Source organism: Procambarus clarkii, chromosome 11, assembly GCF_040958095.1.
Source record: "Procambarus clarkii isolate CNS0578487 chromosome 11, FALCON_Pclarkii_2.0, whole genome shotgun sequence".
In the NCBI taxonomy this organism is placed as follows: Eukaryota; Metazoa; Arthropoda; class Malacostraca; order Decapoda; family Cambaridae; genus Procambarus; species Procambarus clarkii.
The window spans coordinates 45,822,888-45,839,640 of record NC_091160.1 but is presented as its reverse complement, the minus strand read 5'-3'; the positions used below and the strand labels follow the sequence as shown (position 1 = coordinate 45,839,640).

Genomic DNA, 16,753 nt, shown 5'->3' with positions numbered 1-16,753 from the left:
GCAGTTGGTCCAGATGGAGTTTCACCATGGGTTCTGAGAGAATGTGCACCTGAGCTCAGCATTCCTCTTCAACTGATTTTTCAGGCATCCCTGTATACAGGAGTTGTAGCTGATGTGTGGAAAAAGGCTAACATAGTTCCAATCTACAAAAGTGGAAGCAGGGAAGACCCCCTTAATTATAGACCTGTATCATTGACAAGTGTAATAGTCAAAATATTGGAAAAAATAATTAAATCTAAATGGGTAGAACACCTGGAGAGAAATGATATAATATCAGACAGACAGTATGGTTTTCGATCTGGAAGATCCTGTGTATCGAATTTACTCAGTTTCTATGATCGAGCAACAGAGCTATTACAGGAAAGAGATGGTTGGGTTGACTGCATCTATCTGGACCTAAAAAAGGCTTTCGACAGAGTTCCACATAAGAGGTTGTTCTGGAAACTGGAAAATATTGGAGGAGTGACAGGTACGCTTCTAACATGGATGAAAAATTTGTGACTGATAGGAAAATGAGGGCTGTGATCAGAGGCAATGTATCGGACTGGAGAAATGTCACAAGTGGAGTACCACAGGGTTCAGTTCTTGCACCAGTGATGTTTATTGTCTACATAAATGATCTACCAGTTGGTATACAGAATTATATGAACATGTTTGCTGATGATGCTAAGATAATAGGAAGGATAAGAAACTTAGATGATTGTCATGCCCTTCAAGAAGACCTGGACAAAATAAGTACATGGAGCGCCACTTGGCAAATGGAATTTAATGTTAATAAATGCCATGTTATGGAATGTGGAATAGGAGAACATAGACCCCACACAACCTATATATTATGTGAGAAATCTTTATAGAATTCTGATAAAGAAAGAGATCTAGGGGTGGTTCTAGATAGAAAACTATCATCTGAGGACCACATAAAGAATATTGTGCGAGGAGCCTATGCCACGCTTTCTAACTTCAGAATTGCTTTTAAATACATGGATGGCGATATACTAAAGAAATTGTTCACGACTTTTGTTAGGCCAAAGCTAGAATATGCAGCAGTTGTGTGGTGCCCATATCTTAAGAAGCACATCAACAAACTGGAAAAGGTGCAAAGACATGCTACTAAGTGGCTCCCAGAACTGAAGGGCAAGAGCTACGAGGAGAGGTTAGAGGCATTAAATATGCCAAAACTAGAAGACAGAAGAAAAAGAGGTGATATGATCACTACATACAAAATAGTAACAGGAATTGATAAAATCGATAGGGAAGATTTCTTGAGACCTGGAACGTTAAGAACAAGAGGTCATAGATATAAACTAGCTAAACACAGATGCTGAAGAAATATAAGAAAATTCACTTTCGCAAACAGAGTGGTAGACGGTTGGAACAAGTTAGGGGAGAAGGTGGTGGAGGCCAAGACCGTCAGTAGTTTCAAAGCGTTATATGACAAAGAGTGCTGGGAAGACGGGACACCACGAGCGTAGCTCTCATCCTGTAACTACACTTAGGTAATAACACTTAGGTAATAACTACGACAAAGTCACTGAGGCATTAGAAGAAAAACAGAATGCTGATGTGATATACACGGACTTCGCAAAGGCTTTCGATAAATGTGACCATGGCGTGATAGCACACGAAATGAAGTCAATGGGAATAACCGGTAAAGTAGGACGCTGGATATTCAGTTTTCTGTCAAACAGGACTCGGCGAGTAACGGTCAACCATATAAAATCTAGTCCAAGTGCAGTTAAAAGCTCTGTACCTCAGGGTACAGTCCTTGCACCGCTGCTTTTCCTTATTCTCATATCAGATACTGGTATAGACAAAAATACAAGTCACGGCTTCGTATCATCCTTTGCAGATGACACAAAAATCAGCATGAAAATTATCTCGGCTGAAGACATTGAAAAACTTCAAGCTGATATTAATAAAGTTTTCGACTGGGCATCAGAAAATAACATGATGTTTAACAGTGATAAATTCCAGGTACTCAGGTACGGTAAAAATGAGGACCTTAAACATAATACAGAGTACAAAACACAATCAAATGTATCCATAGTAGGAAAACAGCATGTAAAGGATTTGGGAATAATAATGTCTGACAACCTAACGTTTAAGGAGCATAACCAAGCAAATATTGCGACAGCCAGAAAAATGATAGGATGGATTACGAGAACTTTCAAATCCAGGGATCCCATCACAAAGGTTGTACTCTTCAAGTCACTTGTGTTGTCCCGTCTTGAGTACTGCTCAGTACTCACTTCCCCCTTCAGAGCAGGAGAGATTGCTGAAATAGAGGGAATACAGAGAACATATACGGCACGCATAGACGCAATAAAGCACCTAAATTATTGGGATCGTCTCAAAGCCCTCAAAATGTACTCACTAGAAAGAAGACGAGAGAGATATCAAATAATATACACCTGGAAGATACTGGAGGGCCAAGTACCAAATCTACACAGTAAAATAACAACGTACTGGAGTGAACGATATGGAAGAAAATGCAGAATAGAACCAGTGAAGAGCAGAAGTGCCATAGGCACAATCAGAGAACACTGTATAAACATCAGAGGTCCCCAGTTGTTCAACACCCTCCCAGCAAGCATAAGAAATATTGCCGGAACAATCGTGGACATTTTCAAGAGGAAACTAGATTTATTCCTCCAAGAAGTGCTGGACCAACCGGGCTGTAATGGATATGTGGCCCTGCGGGCCGCTCCAAACAACAGCCTAGTGGACCAAACTCTCACAAGTCAAGCCTGGCCTCGGGCTGGGCTTGGGGAGTAGAAGAACTCACAGAACCCCATCAACCAGGTATCAACCAGGTATCAACCAGGTATCAACCAGGTTGGGGCTTGGGGCAACCTTCCACTAGTCACCTTGGGGTATACCTCCGCTGTGTCTTTTACTGCTCGGTATTTAGCCGCCCTTCGAGTCAGCTGGGGGTCTCATTGCCCTTGTTTGCCTTTGGGTAGGAGGTAGTTTTCATCACTGGTAGGGTCGCAGGGTACTCCACAGCTATTTATCACCTATTTTAGCAGCCAACTCTGTTCCACCTGGGTACGTTGTCTCCTTCGGGGTTTTTCTTTGGTTTTTGTTTTTCCTGCCAGGTGCGGGGTCTGCCTTTGGCTGGTAGTATTGGGAGCCAATTTATAGTACCCTGCCTTGGCTTCTCTTAGCGCGTTACCAAGGCTAAGGTCCCTGGGAAACTCCGTGGGGGCTCTGTGGTCCGATGGATGTGACCATTGAGTCTTCCCTCGCTTCATGCAAGGTTGATGGTCGCTCTGTCCCCTTGTCTCAGGGTGATATTCACCAGTTGTGCCTCCGCCATGCTGCCTGTAGGATTGGTGATTTTTTTGACCCAGAGTTGTGTGACGTTTGTTGTTTGTAAGTGCTCCGGTTCACCCTTGCTACTGATCATGATTTGAGGGTGCAAGCAGCAGCTGCATTGCATGCTAGGTTCTGGTTGCTGCAACACAATGGGTTGGTTGCTTCCCCGGATGCCCCGAGACTGCCCTGTTTTGGTTTAGGGACCCGGACTTGGGGGTAAGAGTCACTTCGACTTTGGTATCTTCCACTCTTCCTTTTCCTTCTGTTGTGCGTCCGCCCCTTCCCCCTGCTTCCAGCTTCGACCCATCAGCAGGTTCGGAGGAGGGGCAAAATCTCATGTTGTTGAGACTCGGGTGGTTTCGGGGTGTCCCCTTCCGGGTGGCAGCGGAAGCATTCAAGCCTGTTCCTCCTGCTGATGTGTATGGGTGTGACCCGTGGGTTCCCTTAGTGTTTTTTTGGCTGCCCCGGCTTTTTCTTACGAGGCCGGGGCTTTGGTGGGACGTCTCGGCTCCGGGTCCTTGGAGTGGGGTTCTCAGGGTGGGGGAAAGGAGTTGCCTTGGTCGTCCAACTTGGGCCCCATTGAACATCGCTGGGGTTTTTGTACCCTTCGAGCAGGGCTTGGTGTTGCAAGGAGTGGTTTCTCTTCTCTCCCTCCTCTTCCGCTTTGTTTTGGCATTCCTCCCCTCCCCGGGTTAAGAACATAAGAACATAAGAACAAAGGCAACTGCAGAAGGCCTATTGGCCCATACGAGGCAGCTCCTATTTATAACCACCCAATCCCACTCATATACTTGTCCAACCCGCGCTTGAAACAATCGAGGGACCCCACCTCCACAATGTTACGCGGCAATTGGTTCCACAAATCAACAACCCTGTTACTGAACCAGTATTTACCCAAGTCTTTCCTAAATCTAAACTTATCCAATTTATACCCATTGTTTCGTGTTCTGTCTTGTGTTGATACTTTTAATACCCTATTAATATCCCCTTTGTTATGTCCATTCACCCACTTGTAAACCTCTATCATATCACCCCTAACTCTTCGCCTTTCCAGTGAATGCAACTTAAGCTTTGTTAATCTTTCTTCATATGAAAGATTTCTAATTTGGGGAATTAACTTAGTCATCCTACGCTGGACACGTTCAAGTGAATTTATATCCATTCTATAATATGGCGACCAAAACTGAACTGCATAATCTAAATGGGGCCTAACTAGAGCAAGATATAGCTTGAGAACCACACCAGGTGTCTTGTTACTAACGCTGCGATTAATAAATCCAAGTGTTCGATTTGCCTTATTACGAACATTTATGCATTGATCCTTTTGTTTTAAATTCTTACTAATCATAACTCCCAGATCCCTTTCGCAATCCGACTTCGCAATCTCAACACCATCTAGCTCGTATCTTGTAACTCTATCATCATTACCTAGCCTCAGAACTTTACATTTATCAGCATTAAACTGCATTTGCCAATCCTTTGACCATTTCAAAACCCTATCTAGATCAACTTGAAGTGATAGTGAGTCCTCCTCCGAATTAATTTCCCTACCGATTTTCGTATCATCGGCAAATTTGCAAATGTTGCTACTCAAACCTGAATCTAAATCATTTATATATATTATAAACAACAGAGGTCCCAGGACAGAGCCCTGAGGTACTCCACTAACAACATTATCCCACTCTGACTTAACCCCATTTATACTAACTCTCTGTTTCCTTTGGAATAGCCATGCCCTAATCCAAGTTAATATAGCATCCCCAATACCATGAGCTTCTATTTTTTTTAATCAGTCTTTCATGTGGCACTGTATCAAAAGCTTTGCTAAAGTCAAGGTACACAACATCACAATCCTTACCACTATCAACTGCCTCAACTATGCTAGAATAAAAAGATAACAAATTTGTTAAACATGAAACAATGTTTGTTAAACATTTAACAAACCATGTTAAACATGGTTTGGTTCCATCTTCCGGAGGGTTTCGGCTTCCCGCGTCCAGTCCCATGTAGTGCGGGATGACCTTGCGGCTTACCACGCTTTCGTAGTGGTTCTGCGTTCTTCGTGTATGGATCTTCTTGTCCTTACTGTGTTCGTTATGAAGTTCTGGGGTCATCCTGATTTGCTGACTGCCCTCTTTTCTCGTTGGAGGCTTGGCATCCGTTCTATTGGCAGACGGTGTTTGCTCCTTCCCTGGAATCCACTTTGGCCCTGGCTCTTCGGTTTTCTTCACCTTTTTGGCTGTCGCTGTTTGCAGAGTCTGTGGTTGTACAGTCTCTGCAGGCAGCTTCATCTCGTTGCCATCCTATGTCGGACTTGTTAATCCTCCGGGGGGGCTCATGGGTCGAAATTCCCGGAAGGGTCGTGCCAGGGCTCAGGGTTCTTCCGTCATGGTGAGCCAGTGCCTTCTGTTCTGTCCAGCAGGGGGGATCAACCTGAGTGCCATTTGGGTACTCTTAGGTGCATCGGTTCTTTCGCGGTCCTCTTCTCCTGCGCTTTGTCAGATTTTTGTCGGAGTGGTTCGCTTGGGCGTGGTCGATACGACCTCATTCCCCCAGTGGGTTCTCGCCTGTTCTGGTCCCAACACGGGACTGCACAAACCTCCGGTTCATTCTGGTCTTGTCTCGTCTGGTCCAGGGGGTTTTGCCCTTCCTTCGGATGGCTACACTGTCCCAGGTCCATCTTCAGGTGGATCCGGATGCTTGGTTGGTGTCCCTGGACCTTGCAGACGCATCTTGGCACATCCCGATTCATCCTCAGTTCTGGGACTAGCTCGGTTTTGTATCTGGTGCCTTGCGTTTTCACACGCCTTATTTGGGTTGTGGTGGCCCGCTTGCTTCTATTCGGTGTTCAGATTCTGGCCTCCTTCGATGACTGGTTGGTTTGGGCTCACAGCCAGTCCATGTGTCTGCTCGCCAAGGATTTTGTTCTTTCCCAGCTCGCTGGGTTTGGATTCCTGGTAGACTGGTGGAAATCCCATCCGGTTCCCTCTCAGGTTCGGTCTTGGCTGGGTCTTGTATGGGATGCTCGGACCACTTCCTTGTCTCTTCTTCCGGCGTCTCTGCTTCGCCTGTGTTCCCACTTTCGTCTGTTCCTGAGGGGCTCCCAGATCATGGAGAGGTTGCTCGAGGGTTTGTGCGGGAGTCTGATCTTTGCCATGATGGTCTACCTGCCGGGTCAGGTGTGGCTTCGTCGGCTGTTCTTGTTCCTTCAGGGACATCCCTTCTGCCTCTCTCGAGACGGCTGGATTTGGCCTCCGGGGACTTTGTGCTGGTTGCTGCGTCGCCAGCTTCCTCTTCGGGTTTTTCGGGGTTCAATGCCTTGGCGCCTACCCGAGTCCTCACTCCATGTGTTCACGGATGCGTTGTCTCTTGGATGGGGCTTTGTGACCAGTGCTCACCAGGCCGGCTTGGGACGGGGAGGTCCGTCCTTCCGTTGGGCTCACAGCACGGTGCGGGAATTCGTGGCTGTGTGGATGTCGCTCTGGAGGGTTCGGATTGCTTGCAGATCGATGATCCGGCTCCATTCGGACTGTTCCCCGGTGGTTCATTGCCTGAACCGAGGGGGTTCAATGTGGTTCTTGGCTCTTTGGGGCTGGTCGCTTTGCGTGACTCGTCTGCTGAGTTCTCGGGGTTTGGCTCTCCTGGCGGTTCACGTTCGGGGGGGTGTCCAATGTCTTGGCAGACGGCTTGTCTCGGTTTATTTCCCTGTTCATTCACAAGAAGGTACAATGGGTTGGTGAGATTACACAATAGTAGTATTTTTCATTCTTGCAAAGCCACTAGCACCCATAGCGTTTCAGGCAGAGATATGTCATATTCGGGCAGAGTTAGACAAATATATTTGTCTAACCTAAATATATTTGTTTGACAAATATATTTATCTAACCTCCACTTGAAACAATCCAGTAATTCCACATCTATTATGCAACCCAGCAATCTGTTCCATAAACCATCAAGCTTATTTCCAAACCATACATAATACTTGAATATGTAGAGAAAAAGTCACAGTCACAAGGCTGAACTAAATAATGCAGCTCACACATGAAATAAAATGAAAGCTACAGTGTTTTTGTCCATCTTGAACCTTCATCAAATCATGGATACTTATTGGAATATTATCTCTTGCAGAGTGAGCCGTGCTCTCAGTACTTACTGCGTGGCATCCACGGCTGCTGGAACCAGCCGTAGTAACTCGGTATCTTCAACAAGCAATGACAGAGGACGTGCACTCACCTCAGAATTCTTGGCAACACGGGCTAAGGAACTCATTGCCAACCTCAAGTCACTTATGAGAAGTGATAGTAAGTTATTCTGGTGACAACCTCCATCGTAACCTTATACATAAACAGATAATTGGACGTTGCTTTTGAGCAGCATAGCTCCTTGGTTTATATTCCTCTCGTATATCTCTGGTGCCATGTTGCCGTGAGAAATCTTCTCTTAAGTTGTTGGCCTTAACAAGGAAAGCTTCTAGGCAAACTTTCTAATAACTCGGGCCCACATATATGAAATGAAGGTGATACTTTCATATGTGTGGATTGAGATATTTGTTTCAGTCATATTACTGTGATTTATTTTCTGTAACCCTATCTAGATGTGATCTTCTAGCCTGTTTTGTTCTAATATCTTTCATGCAACTGTACATGCAATCATCCAACTTTAATTTCTATGTTGTAGGATGTCAGCTCATTACTCAAACCTTCTGTAATTCAATATCGTATTTCTCCTTTATAAATGAATCATAAGTCTGCCTAACCATCTTAGAACATTTATCTTAATGCAGTTTGTTATCCTAAGTATCACATTTCATACACAGTTTAATTGTGTATGAGGTGATGGGTCTTAATTTCAAGTAATATCGTGAAAATAAATTGCCTGTTTTTGATCCAATTTGGTATGCTTTTGCCTGAGTTCTTGGCACTTTGGTAAGTATTCCCAGGTGAATTTGCAGGCACGTAATTTTTTTTTAGTTAGAATCGACTTTTCATTTGTGCATCCGACATTCTGCAGAAAATAATTAGCTACAATAATGTCAACACAGAGCATCACACTCAAATGGTGAATATGAACCTTTGTGAGTATGCTTGGTACTTAATTGATTTGTAGTTCTGTGGCTTCTGTAGCAAATAATTAAAATTTGCATGAGCTACGTTTGTTTTTAACGGTAATTTGGCAAATGCTGTACTTTTGGCTCTTGTATGTCTTAGGGTTATTTAATGTGAATTGTTAAATGTGATAGTAAATGACATTTCCCCGTTTTTGTCCATTTGCAGTGTAAATACGGTATTGTAGCGTTCTTTTGCTGGATATTTGCCACGTACAGCCTGCCCTAGAGGAATCTGTTTGCCTCTGTGTGGTACCACCAGCTACCTGTCTATGTGACTGTTTTGACAGGTGTATGTCTTTCAAGCACTGCAACTTCCCTATAACCAATAGGTTGAAATGCATATATTTCCTCAAGTCTGAATGATTCTCTGTATGCTGTTGAAGCTGGAGAGCTTTGTGGACTGCATCACAATACAATCTTCATTCAACAAAATGTATGAGACCAACCCCCAATTTATAGCAGTGAGGGTTACAACAGGAGATGCCTCTAGGATGCATTTCCCACGTCCTCTGGCTTCATTTTTAAAAAATGTAACCGCATCTAGCATATTGTTACACAAAATGATTAAATCAAAATGAAAATAAATCTAAATCTATGAAAATTAAATTTATCAATGCAATCGGAAACATTGAAATGGAATTCGTAACATATTTTGTATAGCGTGTGTGTTGCTATTATGTGCAACAGATGGTGCTGTTTTAGAAAAAAACATGGTTTTATCTGTCACAGGTGTTACATCTATATATTGTAGTAGGTATATAAAAACGCGCTTATTCGAATGAAATGTTGTGTTAGAATTTCAAAGCAATCGATGAAGAACTTTGGGAGATTACAGCGTGTGTTGCTCTTACGTCCAACAGATGGCGCTGTTTTTCGAAAAAAGCAAGTTTTTTCCTGTCATAGGTGAGGCATGTATATAGTAGATATATAAAAACACACGCCAATTCGAATGCAGCGTTGTGTCAAAATTTGAAAGCAATCGGTGAAGAGGTTTCGAAGATTTCTCTCACATGAAAAACACAATTTAAAAAAAAAGCATATTTTTTTCTGTCACAGACGTGACATCAATATACTGTAGTATGTACAGTATATAAAAACCCGCTCGGATGCGAATGAAACATTGTGTGAAAATTTCAAAGCAATCGGTGAAGAACTATCGGAGATTAGCGATTTTGAACAAACGAACATTTCCATTTTTATTTATATAGATTAGGTCATTTAATTCCATGTTAAGGACCTCCAAAATACAGTAAGATGGAGTGTAGGTGAAACTCTCCTGAGCTGTTACTTGGATGATGCCATACTCTCATGTCATGCCTTCCTGTGCCATTCATTTTCGGGGTGTTTGGTAAGAAAGGTAAGAAAGAGAGGCAACTTAAAAGGCACATTGTTTACACAACCATTGCTGCCACTTAGTGACGTGTTGGCGGCGACGGCAGCCAGGCGAGCGACTAGTTAGGAGTACCAGAGCTATTGGTTGGGGGAGGGAGGTTCCTTTATTATAAGAATTCGTTAAAGTAGGTTTTTGAGTGTACTGGAATGTGCTTTCTGACAGTCATTCAGGGCTGGATTAAGAATTTGTATCTCCCTTCTTCCTCTTATGGTCTGTAATGCAGTAATAGTAGTCTACTTTCTCGACTCACAATCAAGGATCCTGAGTTCGATCCCAGGGTGAGAGAAATGATTGGAACGTTTCCTTTCACCCGAGGCCTCTGTTCACCTAGTAGTAAATAGGTAACAGGGAGTTAGGTAACTGTTATGTGTTGCATCCTTGTGAAGGTCAGTAATGGGCTTAGTGGGACCTAGATAAGCCTAACAGGCTTCCAATCCCCAACAACAGGAATTAGAAAATAATCCTGCTGCATAGGAAAATGAAAAGTTGCTCTGGTCCTAGATTGGAGTTGACACTGTCCCAGGGGAGCGGGACATTGCTCAAATGAGTGACCGGGTGACCCGCATGAAACGGATCGTTTCATAAACACTCAATCACACATTTTCAATCCTTTCATTATGCATCAATTATCTTAATTAATTTCTTTTTATAGTATGAGTTGGTACATAGTGCTGGTTTTAGTTGGCTCAGTTTACAAAGGTGTGTTTAATTTTTGTAACTTAAAATTTCTCATTATGAATTCATTAGGAGTTATTTCCCCCATGTTATCATAATATGATCATAATATGATTTATGATCAACCATGATCATAAAAATTAAGGAAACTGCAGAAGGCCTATAGACTCGTATGTGGCCGTTCCTTTTTATATCCACCCAAACTCTTTAACCACTGCACTGCGCAAAGCGCCTTTAGGCGCTCTGAGATTTGTGCTTTTTGTTTTTTAATTAGGCTATATTTTAATATTTTTAAATGTTTTCATTACTCTTTCTGTTTTGAAATGGCAATAGTTGACTTTGGAAACATTTTGACATTAACTTTACCTGAACAATTATAAAAATAACAGAAATATATCCTTGAGAATTGCACCAAGACATTTTTGCCGAAAATGGGTGAGCAGTGCAGGGGTTAATATATATATGTTTAACCTACACTTGAAACAATCAGGTGATCCCACATCTGTTGTGTTACCCAGTAATTTGTTACATAAATCGACAACCCTATTGACCCATACGAGGCAGCTCCTTTTTATATTCACTGACACTCATTCAGACTCGCTCAGCATAGGTTATACATTCTATGTATAACCTATGCTCAAAACAATAGTGTGATTCTGCATCTATTATGCTACCCAGAATGTATTTTGTAGTAGAGTGTGGTGCTTAATCTATTCAAAATGTAAAATTTTCAATTGGTTGAAAGTATGACGACTTGTATTCCATCATCAGGTGTCTTGAAACTGAACTTAGAACCAAAGAAACCAGGCTCATCGGTGAACAGAGGCAGCAGCACGAGCAAGAGTATGAAGAATGAAGAAAGTTCTGCTGCGGCTCTGTCGGATACAAACCGTAATAACAAAGCAGTTTTCTATCGGGATCTTACTGATGACCAGAACAGCGGGAATGGAGAAGCCTGGCATCTTGAGGATGATTCTCCGAGGGACAGAGACCAAAGTATTTTATTGTCAGGCAAAAGTGATGCTAGTCCAGAAGTAAACCAAAATTTAATTAGCGCAACTACCACTACCGTGGTTCCAAGAATAACTGTCGGTACGGCCAGGGAGGACGTGTTACACACTCAGTCTGCCTTGCAGATGAACAGTAACCCACAGCCACTAAGGTAAGACGAGCCAAAATATTAGTATAGAACAGGAGAGTTCTGTTTAAAGTACGAGTCATACATATGTAGGAAATCCCGGTACTTTATTGTATAATGTTATCCACTTCTGCTATTTGTAATATGGTCAGCTATTTCCTAGTAGTAATTAATAGCTTAATAAATTCATAAATAAATGAATATACTGTATACACACACGTGTATATGTATATATATATATACATGTGTATATGTATATATGTACTCAATATGTATATATGAATTATATGTATATATATATATACACACGTGTATATGTCAGCCCATCCTCCTGTTTACATAGTTCAGTATATACTTATAGTAACAATGTGGACCATCATACATATATTGATGTAATGGACAATTAGAAAGTGGAATTTGTACTTGTGAATTTGGACAAATTGGGAAAGGAATTTTGACTAACCTAACCATCCTAGGCCTAATACACGCTATCTGAGGCCTAATATAATACAGTCAGCCACATGCTTTACGAATACCGAAACTCCCAATTCAAAAACAAGCATGCAACCATGACATCACAACCGCTGCTGCCTGCACAGCTCCCCCCCCCCCCCTCCCCGGGAGGGGGGGGGGGAGCCCAAGACTCCTACGCCGGTCATCCAACCCCAGTTCTGAGGCTGATGTGTTGAGTGGCGCTCATTCGATTCTGGCTCCTGTCTCTTTGCAGTGCTGTTCCTTGGCGGCGGTGTTCTGCTGTGTTGTAGTGTGTGAACCAGGAGTAATTCGCGGAGTACTGGAGCTGCATGCACCTAGGGCCATCTTCTCTAGGTGCCCTGTATCTTTCTCAAGTCGTTCGGGGGACTACCTCCATAGGGGCCTTTTGCTGCTCGGTGATTGCCCGCCCTTGGGGTCAGCTGGGGTTTTCAGAGCCGTTGTTTGACCTTGGGTAGGAGGTAGTATCGTCGCTGGTAGGGGCAAGTGATATTCATCCTGCAAGATACTGTACAGCTTGTCACCTATTATCACAACAGAGGATTTTGTTCCTCCTGTGGACATTGTACTTTTGTGGGGTTTTCTTTTTCTTTTTGTTTGTTGCCTGGTGGGGGGGTCTACCCCTTGGTCATTGTCCATCCTCTTGTTATTCTGGTGGTCCTCCGCTAGGTCCCCTGTGATTGTAGACTTTGCCGGGGTTCAGGTTTAATTGTTCTCTCGGTAGTTCTGGGATAACCAGTTAGCAGTACCTTGCCTGGGCTTACCTTAGCAGTCAGCTTAACCCTTAAACTGCGCAACATGTCATATGAATTGTTGAGTAACCTGCTATATATTGCGCATCACGTCATATGACGTGTTGGAGTACTACGCAAGATTTAAACGGCCCGCGGCTACACGGGGTTCACCACACCTTCATCAGGGCTCTTGTAAACAGGCGCCATTTTTAAAAAAAATCGTGGGCCAAACTCCCGGGTGTTAGGGGCCTCAGTATTGAGTGAGCCACCAAGCCTGACGCACGCAGCATGAGCTCACAGCACTGCTGTTCAGCTTGTGACCACAGCATCGCCTAAATATGCCATAATATACTTGTTCATGCTATTATGTAGCGATGATATTATTACAGAAGCCCCCTGACTGTGATAAAACTGACCAGGGTTCTGATAATAGCAGGATTGTGGTGATATTTAGCGCTGTGCGCCATGGAGGGAGGGAGGTGGCGATGTCTTCTGACTGTGTGTGGCCCCCTTTTATTGACTGCACTCACCATACCAGCTTAGTGGTTCGCTATGGTGAACACAAATGTAGATACTTATATATAACGTGTGTACAGAGGGTATAAACAGCAAGAGGAGTAGGTTGGGAGCCGCCATTTTGGTGAGGGTGGTGGCGTCGTCTGCACAATTTATCATATTGTTTACTGATGACCACGATGGTATTTGGGCACCATACCAGTTTATTTGTACAAGTATGGTGAATAAAACAGGTAGATATTTATATATAATGTGTGTATATAGCGTAATAACAACACAAACAGTATTGTTGGAGGAGAAATATTAGTGCGTCTGGCCTTGAGGGCGGCAGCCATCAGCTGACTGTGTGAGGTCCTACGTCTTTGTGCCTTTACTCACCATACAAGCTTAGATGTACAGTTTGGTGAACAAAATATGTAAATACTTATATATAACATCTGTATAAAAGCAAAAACAGTATGGTGGGTGGAGAATGGTGGCAAGTCAGGTGAGGTGAGGGAGGGAGGGAGTGGCAGCCAGTGGCGGGCTGCCACTGCCACTTAGCATACCAACTTAGTGGTTCGTTATGGTGAACACGAATGTAGATACTTATATATAGCGTCTGTATATAGTGAATAAAAGCAAAAACAGTATTGTGGGAGGAGAATGTGGGTGAGTCAGGTGACTTGAGGGAGAGCGTGAGTGGCTGGCTGGTACACGGTGGTCACTCCTCGTTACTTTTTGACTCATAATAGCAACTTAGTGGTTCGTTACGGTGAACAAAACATGCAGATACTTATATATAACCTGTGTATGTAGTGTAATAACCGACAAAGTATTTGTTCACTGTTTGATGAACATAATTGAATCAACAATATGCACACCATATTTTTGAGTACAGCGATGATTCACTCATTTTATTATATAAATATATCACACTACACACTATTGAATAATATTACAGAAAAAACTATGAAAAATCAATCAGAGACATTGAAATAATTAGGTAATTATATCTTTGTGGCAACTCCGGCCTGACAGCTGGCGATCAACAGACGACCTGGGACGCACGCTGAGTCAGCGCCTGTTTTTTTGCCAGACTTCCCCGCCCTATAGTGGGCAATATATGCCACTTACGATTTTTTTATTATTTTTCCCATGATCAGTGAACAGGTTAGGAAGATTTTTTTTTTTTTTTTTCAAAATTACATGCGCCTGTGGGGAACAAAGCATATTATACCCCTAGCATGTTAAGGGTTAAGGACCCTGGAAACCCCCATTGGGGCTCATTGGTCCAATGGATGCATCCTCAGGGGTCTTATCTCTCCATGAGTGAATTCCAAGGTTGCTCTGTCTCCTTGTCTCAGGGTGACATTCACCAGGTTTGCCTCCGTCATGCTGCCTGTTGGGTCGATGACACCTTTGACCTGGAGTCCTGCGAGTGGTGTTCCTTGCTGGTGCTCCAATTCATCCAGTCCACTGATATTGATAATCTGGTGCAAGCGGCTTCGGCGTTGCATCCAAGGTTTTGGTTGCTGCAATGTTGTTGACTCGCGTAGTGCCCTCATGGCTCTCAGGTCCTTTAATCCGGTTCATCCAGTAGTTGTCGAGATCCAGCGTTGGCTGTTTCTTGTCCACAGTAAATTTAAGTCGGTTGAGTTTTGTTGGGTTCCCAGCCATATTGGTGTGTAATTACCTAAGTGTAATTACCTAAGTGTAGTTACAGGATGAGAGCTACGCTCGTGGTGTCCCGTCTTCCCAGCACTCTTTGTCATATAACGCTTTGAAACTACTGACGGTCTTGGCCTCCACCACCTTCTCACTTAACTTGTTCCAACCGTCTACCACTCTATTTGCGAAGGTGAATTTTCTTATATTTCTTCGGCATCTGTGTTTAGCTAGTTTAAATCTATGACCTCTTGTTCTTGAAATTCCAGGTCTCAGGAAGTCTTCCCTGTCGATTTTATCAATTCCTGTAACTATTTTGTATGTAGTGATCATATCACCTCTTTTTCTTCTGTCTTCTAGTTTTGGCATATTTAATGCTTCTAACCTCTCCTCGTAGCTCTTGCCCTTCAGTTCTGGGAGCCATTTAGTAGCATGTCTTTGCCCCTTTTCCAGTTTGTTGATGTGCTTCTTAAGATATGGGCACCACACAACAGCTGCATATTCTAGCTTTGGCCTAACAAAAGTCATGAACAATTTCTTTAGTATATCGCCATCCATGTATTTAAATGCAATTCTGAAGTTAGAAAGCATAGCATAGGCTCCTTGCACAATATTCTTTATGTGGTCCTCAGGTGATAGTTTTCTATCTAGAACCACTCCTAGATCTCTTTCTTTATCAGAATTCTTTAAAGATTTCTCACATAATATATAGGTTGTGTGGGGTCTATGTTCTCCTATTCCACATTCCATAACATGACATTTATTAACATTAAATTCCATTTGCCAAGTGGTGCTCCATATACTTATTTTGTCCAGGTCTTCTTGAAGGGCATGACAGTCATCTAAATTTCTTATCCTTCCTATTATCTTAGCATCATCAGCAAACATGTTCATATAATTCTGTATACCAACTGGTAGATCATTTATGTACACAATAAACATCACTGGTGCAAGAACTGAACCCTGTGGTACTCCACTTGTGACATTTCTCCATTCCGATACATTGCCTCTGATTACTGCCCTCATTTTTCTATCAGTCAGAAAATTTTTCATCCATGATAGAAGCTTACCTGTCACCCCTCCAATATTTTCCAGTTTCCAGAACAACCTCTTATGTGGAACTCTGTCAAAAGCCTTTTTTAGGTCCAGATAGATGCAGTCAACCCAACCATCTCTTTCCTGTAATATCTCTGTGGCTCGATCATAGAAACTGAGTAAATTCGATACACAGGATCTTCCAGATCGAAAACCATACTGTCTGTCTGATATTATATCATTTCTCTCTAGGTGTTCTACCCATTTAGTTTTGATTAGTTTTTCCAATACTTTCACTATTACACTTGTCAATGATACAGGTCTATAATTGAGGGGGTCTTCCCTGCTGCCACTTTTGTAGATTGGAACTATGTTAGCCTGTTTCCACCCGTCTGCTACGATTCCTGTACACAGGGATGCCTGAAAGATCAGGTGAAGTGGAATGCTGAGCTCAGATGCACATTCTCTCAGAACCCATGGTGAAACGCCATCTGGGCCAGCTGCTTTGTTCTTACCGAGCTCCTTGAGCATTTTTTCCACTTCGTCTCTAGACACCTCTATGTGTTCTATATTGTTCTCTGGAATTCTTATTGTATCTGGTTCCCTAAAGATTTCATTTTGTACAAACACACTTTGGAACTTTTCGTTTAGTGTTTCACACATTTCCTTTTCATCTTCCGTGAATCTATTTCCCATTT

At 42.8% G+C, this 16,753-nt stretch overlaps 1 non-coding gene across 1 annotated transcript in view; it reads left to right on the top strand.

Annotated features, from left to right (window-relative positions):
• LOC123758410 (serine-rich adhesin for platelets) overlaps positions 1 to 16,753 on the top strand; it is a 90,341-nt gene that overhangs the window by 64,873 nt on the left and 8,715 nt on the right. Inside the window, exons 7-8 of the transcript XR_011228089.1 lie at positions 7,447 to 7,619; positions 11,265 to 11,655. This is a non-coding gene — a transcript (serine-rich adhesin for platelets). The remainder of the gene's footprint in view (positions 1 to 7,446; positions 7,620 to 11,264; positions 11,656 to 16,753) is intronic.